We start from the raw sequence: 12,349 nt of genomic DNA on the forward strand, positions 1-12,349 counted from the left end.
AGGAGGAGGAGTATAGAAACCTCATCAAGGACTTTGTTAAATGGTGTGACTTAAACCACCTACAACTGAACACCAGCAAAACCAAGGAACTGGTGGTGGATTTTAGGAGACCCAGGCCCCTCATGGATCCCGTGATCATCAGAGGTGACTGTGTGCAGAGGGTGCAGACCTATAAATACCTGGGAGTGCAGCTGGACGATAAATTGGACTGGACTGCCAATACTGATTCTCTGTGCAAGAAAGGACAGAGCCGCCTGTACTTCCTTAGAAGACTGGCATCCTTCAACATCTGCAGTAAGATGCTGCAGATGTTCTATCAGATGGTTGTGGCAAGTGCCCTCTTCTACGCAGTGGTGTGCTGGGGAGGCAGCATTAAGAAGAAGGATGCCTCACGCCTGGACAAACTGGTGAGGAAGGCAGGCTCTATTGTTGGCATAGAGCTGGACGGTTTGACATCCGTAGCAGAGCAACGGGCACTCAGCAGGCTCCTATCAATTATGGAGAATCCACTACATCCATTAAACAGTGTCATCTCCAGACAGAGGAGCAGTTTCAGCGACAGACTGCTGTCACTGTCCTGCTCCACTGACAGACTGAGAAGATCATTCCTCCCCCAAACTATGCGACTCTTCAATTCCACCAGAGGGGGTAAACGTTGAACATTATTCAAGTTATTGTCTGTTTTTTACCTGCATTTTTTTATTACTCTTTAATTTAATATTTTTTGCTGCTGGAGTATGTGAATTTCCCCCTGGGATTAATAAAGTATCTATCTATCTAAATTTAAAAATGTGGTTATCTCACTTCTGCAATGGGAGTCACACATATGAAAATGAAAGTGTTTTTGAAATTAAATAACCAATTGCTTAAACTTATTGCAGGTTAAAGTAACAAATGATATCAGAGCATACTACCCAGTTCAAAGTTCCCTCTTGGGACAAATAAAGTTTTATCTGTCTGTCTGCTTGACTGTTGCTTTTTTATATATTGTAAATATATATTTTATAATATATATTATATTGGAAGCCTTAAACTGTCACATTATCATGAGAAAAATCAGCTCTGATACACATGGTGAAATTGTACATATTAAGTTGTCAAGTAATACCACATGAATGATAACAGTTTGTCATCTCTAATAAGAACTGTTTTCAGACTTTAAAAATAGTGTCTGTGTAGACATTTTAAAACTAAATGGAAAAAAATAGAAAAACTAAAATTAGAAAATTGTGAAAAGCCTAAAACTAAATAATAAAAACAAAAAAAGCTAAGAAAAACTAAAATTGAAAAATATCTTGAATCTAGGAAAAAACTGCTGGAAAGTTTAAGTTTTTAACCCTTTGCATTAGCAAGTTGCAGGAAATAAACCCAAAGAGCAAGGAGGAGAATAAGCTAAGACAGTAGGCTAGAAAACAAGATGAGCGACCATTGTAAAAGTAGCATTTGAATGCATTTTAATAACATAAGGTCACCAAGCGTAGGTAATAATATTGGAAAGTTAAAATTGAAATATAATTCAAAAGCGGTACTTGTTCTGCCAAAAGAGCGGTTTGGGAACCAACAGATCTGACTTTGTTCACCAAATGACTTGATTCACTGAAAAGGATCAGAATTAGGGAATCCATTCCCGGGCATTTTTCATTCCCAGGAATTAAACTGCTGTAATTCCTGGGAAAACAGGAACGGCCAAGCTCACATATATAGTGTGTAAAAATCGATCAAGAAATAACAGTTATAGTTGAAAATAATTAAGGTGGCACCATTACTGCTGCTTGAATTTCATCAGACAACAGCTTTGAACAGCAACTTGAAATTGCAATGCGTCAATCTGTTGCATCCGCATTATCTGTGCCAAGAAGCTTGCCATCACAGAATGATGACAAGAAGCTGAATGCATCAGTAAAGGCTGAAATGGCGGTGTTTCAGAGCAACGGCAAGCACGGGTGTTGTTTAGAACAAATGTATCAGTATCTGATGATTGTACTGCCTACTTCAGTGGAGGCAGAGCGCGCTTTCTTAGTGGCTGGCGTACTTCTGCACAAAGGTGCATTCTTGCCTGGACGACCGCACGCTGGACACGTTAATAATAATAATAATAAATTACATTTATATAGTGCTTTTCTCAGTACTCGGCGCTATCCACACAGGGAGGAACCAGGAAGCGAACCCGCAATCTTTCACAGTCTCCTTACTGCAAAGCAGCAGCACTACCACTGCACCACCTGTGAGGACATTGTGCTTTCTACGTTCTTATTACCGCAACTAAAGATACATGTACTTATATGACAGCAAGAACTGCTTGTAGATAAGGTTAGTCTTTTATTTGTGTCAACATACAGTAATCCCTCGCTACTTCGCGGTTCACTTTTCGCGGATTCACGACTTTGCGGGTTTTTAAATACAAGTGATTGCCCGCCTATCGTGGAAGTTATGTTCCAGACCCATCAGCAACAGGAGAAAATCTGCGATATAGAAAGACCATATAAATAAACATTTTTATAGTTTAAGCCTTAAAATACTCATCCCACATGCTTTAAACACATGTAAACTTATAAAACACACTTTGTTAACACATATGATATGTGGATGTCAGACTAAGGATATGAGTAACATCTCAGTATTATAAAACATTTTAACTTCACGCAAGACAAGACAGTGAGACAGGAAAATATAGGTGATGTACAGGCTTTTAAATTATTGACACGCAGAGCGACAAGCAGCATAAAGCCAGCACAAAGTCCACTTCTCCTTAGCGTTCATTCAGCTCCCCACCCCCTTGACAATGCGAAGTGGCAGGAGCGTACTGCGCCTCCGGGGAGGGGGGTTTGAGCGAACGTGCGTTCAGCCCTCACACACCCCCACTCCTCCTCCTCCTTCAGAACGCGCAGAGCGACAAGCAGGCATTTTGGTAGAAGCAGCACAAAGTCCATTTCTGCTCAGCGTGAGTTCAGCTGCTCCCCTTCACAAAGCGAGTGCAGACACATCGACATCTGATCGCTGTGTGCAGTGTTGGTCTGAGGTGTTTAAGAATGTAGAAAGTGTTTAAGAGCATAGGAAGTGTTTATAAGAGTGTGGGAAAGGTTAACAAGAGAGTGACAAAGGTTTATAAGAGTGTGGGAAGGGTTTATAAAGCCTTAAAATATGTATAAATAATAAAATAAATATAGGTCGCTACTTCGCGGATTTTCACCTATCGCGGGGGGCTCTGGAACGTAACCCCCGCGATAGGTGAGGGATGACTGTATTGCAGTAGTTTTATTAAAAATAAGTGTCGGTCGTTCTAAAACCGTTCACATGTGAGATGCCCATGCACTGTGTCATGCCCGGGATTCCTGAATTCCCAGGAATGGATAAACCCATCCGGGAATGGATTCCCTAATAAGAATTCCCTTTAATAGCCAGAGTTTGCTTTTTCAGTTACCTGCCTGTATAAACATATTCTGACAAAGGAGTCAAATAACTGGTTTGATAGCTTTTTTTTTTTATATATTTTTATTGATTTTAATTAGAAACAGATAAGTTTGACTTGACTGTATGGAATGTTAACAAATCAAAGCAAAATTAAACCCCCAGCCAAGAGAAAGAAAGAGAAGCCAGCAACCGAAGCTACTCTATAAAAGGAACAAGAAAGGAAGGGTATACATTTCCACAAAATAGAAGCTTCTGAAATGTTATTGATTAGATCCTGCCATATTTTAAAGTTTAGAACAGATCCTCCAAGTGAAAGTTTAATTTATCCCAATTTCAAGTAGTATAAAACATCAGTTACCTACTGAAGAGTGGTGTGGTGGGATTCTTTCAGTTGACCCAGATAAGTCCATGTGCTAGTAGTGTAGTAAAGACAATTACAGTTTGTTTGTCTTTCTCCACTTTAAGCCCATCCGGGAGTACACCAAACACAGTTGTTTAATGGGTTAGGAGGGATTGTGACACAGAGGCTGTCTGATAGGCATTTAAAGATTTTTGTCCAAAATTATGTTAATTTGGTACACGCCCAGAACTCATGTCCCTGTGAGGCTGGAGCTGGATTGTAACATTCACAGGTTGAGTCTAATTCTGGAAACATTTTGGACAATTTTAAATGAGATAAATGCGGTTGATTTTAAGTTGAATGATTGAATGCTTTGCACATATGGAGCTCAAATGTATTTTGTGCATGGCTACCTTCCACTCTTTTTCTGAAAAATTAACACTAGAATTACAAGAGTCTACGAAAAAACTCATAGATCCGGTCCACCTTAAAACCATTCGCACCTGTCTGCCAGCGTCCTTTCTCCTCTAAATGTGCCGATAAAAACAAGCTGCAAGCAGCCGGCTATTCCATCCCCCCACCGATTTAGAACGTGCACGAGCATCTCCCAGCTCATGCCTTGATTGATTATTTGGGAGTGAAGTGGAGTTTTAGAGTGGAAATAATAGATCGTTATTTGGAACACACACATTTCATGTGTGTTTCGTTTCTACAGTAATCTGTGTAAACACATTGTTAAAACAGAAACTTTTTCATATTTTAGTAATAAATGTTACAAAATGTAGGCATAAACTATAGAATGTGTGAAGCAGCATGAAGTCCAAACATCAAATAAACACTTTCACAAAAGTGGCGTAGCAGTAAGATTTGCTGTCTGAGCGCAGCAGGCTTACTGTCCATCAGAGACCTGAGTTCGATTCCCCATTGAGGATAAAGTGTGTTTTTTTTTTTTTCTTTTTAACCTCAAACGGACATAAAATTTATAAATTCGTATGCACTGTCAGTTAATGAGATCGTTATATTTTAAAAGGAGCATCCCACATGAAAATATTTTTTAACAATTGAGAGTGCAATTAACATGAACAAGTTATTTTTAAGATCCATAACACACAGACAGACAGAGCACTGCGTAATAGAGAGACAGACAGGCAGAAAAGTCACTAGATATATAAATAAACAGGGAAAGCACATGTACTGAAAGAAAAAAAAAAGATCAGCATGTGCGTTGACCCTGCTGCACTGAATAAGCTCACGCGCTCTAACCTTACCCCCCCCCACCCCCGATCTGACTCTAAGTAACAGCGCAAGTACAGACGCAAACCAAGAGTATGTGTGTACTGTATAATATTAACAAAAAGAGCAGCTTACTACTGAAAACAGCAAATATAGGAGTGAGTGGGGATCGAACCGGGAACTCTTGATCACACTTGGTTTGCGTCTGTACTTGCCCTGTCTCTTAGAGTCAAATCGGGGGGGGGGGGGGGGGTTGGGGGGGGGGTAAGCGGGCAGTGTCACAGGATGTTAGAGCACGTGCTGCAGGATCACATGTTGATCTTTTTTTTTCTTTCAGTAATAGCGGCAGCATAAATCCACACCCGATCTGACGCTGTTCGTTTTCATATAATATTGCATTAGTGTGATGATATTTTCACATATATTGTCTCTTCCTTTCGGGTGTGTAATAGGAATCACAGCATAGAGAGAAGCGTGTACATTGTAACAGGTACACATGTTGTAAATGTAGGAAAGATGATCCTTGCGTGTGTGTAAACAGTTAACATATGAATCTTATGATTGCATATAGTGCTGAACTTACTGCTCTGTACTATTCTATCCTCTGCATGTCGTGGAGTACAAAAGAAACAGCATACAGCAACATGTGGGGAATGGCAAGATCGGGGAAAAAAAACACGCAGTCACTGATTACAAACCGCAAGATGTTATGCGAATGAATATGAATAATATGAATAATGTTGCATCAGTGCCAAAAAGTTTTCCGAAATGTACTATACAGGTCATAAAACGAATAATTCCAAATATCATATATACCTACGTCTGTGTTTTTTTTTTTTTTTTTTTACATCATACACCATAAGGTGCACACTAATTCAGCATGAGCAGGAACACTCAATAAAACTGAATAAAAAAAAATCAAGTGACGGTGAGATACGAAGAAGGCAGATTCGCCAGCGTTTGTGTCAGCTTTAATCCCTCCAGATGAGAGAATGTCCAGTTCCATTGTCTCACATCTCCAATTATTCCGTTTCAAATGAAAAATAACAGCGTCAGATCCCTGGGTTGGGGGGGGCGGTAGTATGTATCGTGATCGTGATTTAGAGAGAATAAAAGTTTAAAATAAAAAAAAGGTCACTTTTACAAGTCCTATAAATTCACACCGTGTGTTACAGACACAAACCAAATGTATGTGTGTACTGTATAATATTAACAAAAGAAGCAGCTCACTACTGAAAACGGCATATATAGGAGTGAGTGGGGATCGAACCAGGGACTCTTGATTACAAGTCAGCAAATCTTACCGCTATGCCAATGAAGCTGTTGTCTATTCCTTGAATCTTTTGTGAAAGTGTTTACTTGATCTTTGGACTTCAGGCTTCATACATTATATGGTTTATGCCTACATTTTGTCATTTACTACTAAAATATGAAAAACGTTTCTGTTTTAAAAATGTGTGTACACAGATTACTGTAGAAACGGAACACACATGAAATGCGTGTGTTCCAAATAGCGATCTATTATTTCCACTCTAAAACTCCAGCACTTCAGTCACTCTCAGATAATCAAAGAAGGCATGAGCTGGGAAAACTTAGTGAACGTTCTGCGGCGGTGGGGGATAGAATAGCCGGTTGCTTGCTGCTCCTCTTAATCGGCACATTTAGAAGACAAAAGAGAGGTGAGAACGGTTTTAAGGTGGGCCAGATCTATGAGTTTTTTTCGTAGACTCTGGTAATTCTAGTGTTAAGTGACAGATCCTTTCCTCAATGTCCTCTGGGGTTTTTGAAAGGAAGGGACTTTAAAATGTTTTTTATAAATTGTAGAGGTGCTATCTGAGTCTTCAGGACTGATTAATAGTTCTTCTGGAGTAGAACAAGGTGGAAGGTGAGGAAAGTTTGTGGCTTGAAAGTAGTGGAAGAATTGTGTTGAAGAGAAGTTGTATTTAAAGTATAATTGTTCATAGGATGTCAACGACATCTATTTACAAGTCTCTTAAGTGTATTGATCCCAGACAATAAATTGTGTATATGTTTTAGAGGGTGGAAAAAGGTGGTTGTCGTGTAGAGATGCAACAGACAAAAGCTTCTCTGTCTTAAAGTGCTTCCTACATTGGTTCCATATTCTGAGAGAAGGAAGAACAATTGGATTATTAGTGTAATGATGGTGGTTTGTTTAACTGGTGCACGGAGAAGGGAATATAAAGAACTACTGCAAGATTTTATTTCTATTGCAGACCAGGCTTGTGTATATTCATCAATTTGTGTTGCTGTCCAGGTTTTTATGACCTGTATATTTTCCATCCTGTAATAAAATTGAAAGTTACGTAGTGCCTTGCCCCCTCCTGATTTAGGTCATTGTAGAGACACCTTTTGGATAAGTGGATGTTTCTAATTCTAAATAAATGAAGTTATGATTGAGTGTAATTTCTTAAAAAATGATTTGTTAATGCAAATGGGGATCCTTTGAAATAGGCAGAGCAGCTTGGGAAGGATGGTCATCTTAATAATGTTGATTCTCCTTTGTTTAATTTTTCCCATGCAGACAGCAAAATTTTGTTGAAAAAGAGCTATATGTTTTCCTTGTACTATTGACTTGTAATATTTGCCCCCTAGATATTTAAACTGATCTGCTAAGATAAATGGGTGTCCAGTCCAATATTACATGCTGGAGAATTCACTGGAAAAGGCATGCTTTTATTCAAATTGATTTTAAGTCCAGATATCTTTTGAAAATCTGCTAATGTTTTAGGACTGCTGGCACAGTATTATGTGGGTCAGATATATACAGTACCATTTCATCTGTATATAGTGATATTTTCTGTTCGTCTTTCTCTGATAATCCCCTTTATCACAGATGTATTTTGAAAGTATAAAGCCAGCGGTTCAATGGCAATTGCAGAGAGCAAAGGTGATAAGGGGTGTCCTTGTCGAGTACCATGTTCTAGTTTGAAGCTGTCTGAAATAATGTTAATACGATCTCAGGCTTCTGGACTAGTTTAGAGTAGTTTTATCCATGTACATGTTTGGGCCGAACCCAAATTTGTGCAATGTGGTGAATAGGTAGTCCCATTCAACCATGTCAAATGCTTTTTTTTTTTTTACATCTAAAAAATAAGATATCTGGGATGTTAAATATAATGGGTGAATATATTATATTAAACAAACGTTGAAGGTTAGAAGTTAAGTGTCTACGTTTAATAAATCCAGTTTGGTCTTGTGATATTACAGAAGGAAGCACTTTCTCAATCCTTCTGGCTAGAACTTTGGAGAGTATTTTAACATCATTATTCAGAAGAGAGATTGGTCTGTATGATACACATTGTAGAAGGTCCTTGTTTTTCTTAGTAAAGATGGTAATTAATGCTTGGCAAAAAATATGAGGTAGTATTTATTGTCTTTAGCTTCTATAAATGTTGATAATATAATAATGGGGCTAACTTATTTGAAATTTGTTTTTATAAAATTTCCATTGGGTAGCCTCTGGCTGTTTTTCCACTTTGAAATGAGTTTATAGCATCTAGTAATTCTGAAACTACCATTGCTTTATCCAGTTCTGCAACACTAAGAGCATTTAGCAGTGGTATCTATAATGAATCAGAGAATTCATTAAATTGTGTCTTCTTTAAATTAAGCAGAATATCTGGACTTTTAGTACTATCTAAATGTAGAAGTAATATTTTTTATAGTCAAACATTTTATCTCAGTTTGTGTTTTAAATTACTTACTGCTTGTGGATTTGTTGGGCTAAGATCTTACTGGCTTTCTGTCCATGTTCATCATAACAATGTTGCGATTTAAAGATAAGCTGTTCCATTTCTTTAGTAGTCAAGAGGTTAAATTGTGATTGCAAATTGCATCTGTTCTGGTAATTTCACAGATTAACTCAGTAAACTTTCTTGGTTTCCAATTTATGTTTGTAAGAAAGATCTAAAATAATCTGTCCTCTTAAAAAATGCCTTCTGAGTTTCCCAGAGTACTGTATACCTACTGAGACTCCTAAGGGTGCATTTGTCTCAAGAAAAGAATCAATTTGCTTGGATATAAGTTCTGTAGAGTTCTTGTCAGCTAATGTCAGGGGGTTAAGACGCCAGCTATGAGGTGAGAGTTTGACAGCTTTTCTTAACAGCTTATTTAAGTACAGTAAAGAATGTGCAATATGTTAAAGGAGTAACTAAAAAAAACTATTTTATTACACTTCTGTGTAAAACTAAAACTATATCTGCTTTATAAGGATTTGTAACATTTTGTACATTTTTTGATGCACACAAAGAAATGCTCCTGTATTTGCCAAGTCCAACTAAATTCACATCCAACAAGGCAGCTTAGGAAAGCTTCTTATTTGCATATAAAGTGATTGACTTTCTCTACAGTAATGCAAGAAAGTTGATCAAGCACATTGATCCCATATAGAAGTGTGAAAAGATGAAGATGAAGAAGAAGTGTTTTAACTTTTCAAGAAATGCACCAAAAGAAAAATCATCCCACCAATAAATAAGCAGATGTAATCTTCAAGGTACTAGCTGCCTGGAGTAATTTGTTGACAGAACTGGAAATACTCCATAATTTTAAAATAGAAGCTTGAAAAAACACAAGTACTCTTTTGAAATGTACCCATGATGGATATAAGTCATTGGGAAAAGAAAAAAAAACATGGCTGCTGAGGTGCATATGCTATCAATCCACAGGTTGAGAGCTTGGCTGGAGCAGGACATAGCTTCTGTGTTGACGCTTCTAATACAACTTCGTACTTGTGCTTCAACGGTGATGAAAAGCTACATAATGGGTGTGCTGATTCCACAACTGCAAATTGCTGATTATTCCCTGTATATTGTTTCAAATATATTTTGTTTAAAGGTCTCCTCGCATTATGGTGGCAGCCTTTTCATTTTTTAGGTTAACATAACATTCTTATCTCAATAATCTAATTTAGGGTCGAAGAGCTGAAGTGTACTCAATGCTACATGGAGTACATTGAAGGAGCCAGTCTACAGTATAACCCACTCATGGGTAAAATCACACTGGCCAGTTAAGATTCACCAATTATTGTAACATATACACAGTTTGGAAAAGGGAGAAAAACCCATTTACGTGTGCAAAAGCCCATGCAAATACAAGAACAACTTGTCATCTTTATCCTGACTGCATGCAGGATTTAAGCCTAGGATTCTGAATCCAGAGCATGGAAAAGGTGCTATATAAATAAAATTTATTATTACTATTATGGCTGCAGCACCACTGTTCTATAATATTTTTGTATCTACCAAAATGAATTTCTTTAAGTTTATGTCAATTCTAAAAGCATTTTGTTGTGATAATGTGGTGATTAAAATCAATGTTATTTTGACTTATGAAAGATGCTTTCTGGATTGATGCACTCCGCTGCTTAGGGGGAAACATAATGAGATTAAATGAAGTACTAGCTTTCAGCAGACAAAATTTTCATAAAATTAAAAAATAAAAATAAATTTTATTGCATCATTCACGTATATAGATAATAGTAAAAATGTTTATAGATGTGAATTTATGAAAGCGTTAGAAATTACTTCAGGTTTTTAATGCACTTGTGAAGAATACCTCCCAGTTCCAAGACATGTGAAATGTCTCCATTGTAGGAAGTACCTTACTGCCTTCATACAACTTCAGTACCACAGGAGTGTATTTTGCCACACCAACGGCAAAACATGGTTTGATCTTTCTTCGATACTGTGGACAGTGTGATATTGGAAATAAGATGCATTTGAAATGTATTTTAGAAAAACAATCATCTTTGCTAATTTGACTTGGAAAACTTTGTTTAAAGTTATATTTGTGTTGTTAAATGTAATTGCTTGCCTTTTTAGTTTTTTTTTTTTTTTTGGTAATTAATGTATTAATTGGGAATGAGGCCTATATATACATTTTATTGTTTTCATATTTTTATTTTAAGGGAGTATTAAATGTTTAGTATTGTAAATCATTTTATTGACAGAGTAATGGAGAATAATTACCATATAGGTTGATTTTTTTTAATTGTTGTCTGACTATATAAATGTTTGAGGTAATTGTCTGTCTATGTAATTTTAAAATGTAGGGACTCTTTATGAGCCAGACCTTTCTCAGGGATATTTAATGACTTACCAGATCAGATAATATCTTTTGTTCAGGAGAGAGATGACCTGGTATGCAAGAGACACTTTACAGTTTATGATCCATTCTCTCAAGAAGAGAGCAAACCAGATGATGACCATAGATGAACTGACCAGAGAGAACTGAGGGTAACTACAAGTTTATGCGCCACCTGAAGCTACACAGCTAGCACTAGTAGGTTGAATGGTTTCAAAGCCTCATTGTATTTGCTTTTCTGTATGGGTCTAGTCATAATATTTGAAGATTAAAACTTATATCAACAACCCCAAATCAGAAAAAGTTGGGACGGTTTGGAACAACAAAAAAAAAAACAAAAAAAAAACCGCAGTGATTCTTAAATTTATCTTGACTTTTATTTCATTGCAGACTGTACGAACCCATAATATTTCGTGTTTTTCTGGTCAACTTCATTTCATTTGTTAATATACATCCATTCCTGGATTCCAAAAAAAAAGTTGGAATGGTGGCAAATTAGGTCCAGTAATAAGGTGAAGTATTTAATGAAAGAAAAGTCCAAAGTAAATTTAAGAATCACAGTGTGTTTTGCATTTTCCATACCATCCCAACTTTTTCTGATTTGGGGTTGTATAATACATGTAACTTTCTCTCCTATCTGTTCTGGTATTCTGTCCAATTCCTGGGGTTACAGATGTAAAATCAAGAAGGAAATACTGGAACTACAATAGCAATCCATCCCAACAGTGTAGTAAGAGTGTGGGATTTGGGCCGTTCTGCTAAGATCAACCTAATAAAGAGCATAAGAGGGAAGTGGGTCACTCTAGGACCCTATCAAGACAAAATATGCAGCAAAAAATTCATTTTTTTGCCTTCTCATGATAAGGTGTTATCATACCAGCACCTGTTTATTCTGTAAATAAAAGCTTCCTCCCAGTTGCAGTAAAGAAACCCAATGTGGGCATTTGGCAACACACATTTTAAAAATTTGGGGCATCAGCCACGAATACCCATTTAATTTGAAGGGGAAAAAAACACACTTGTTAGTTGCAACAGAAGCAAAAGATTTGCGAGATGTCTTTGCAGACATGAGTCCATTCATCAGACTACCAGGTAGAGGTATTTGTGGCTTTTACAGTATATGGATTCAACTTCAGAAGAGGTGAGACTACAACAAATGACTTCAGGGATCCTCACCTTTTGGAGCTTCTGGTTTACAGATGAAAGAGGAGAACATGTGAATGACAGCACCCCACTCCATTTGGGGGTGGAATTACATTTGTT

The sequence above is a fragment of the Erpetoichthys calabaricus genome, chromosome 2 (assembly GCF_900747795.2).
Source record: "Erpetoichthys calabaricus chromosome 2, fErpCal1.3, whole genome shotgun sequence".
Classification (NCBI taxonomy): Eukaryota; Metazoa; Chordata; class Cladistia; order Polypteriformes; family Polypteridae; genus Erpetoichthys; species Erpetoichthys calabaricus.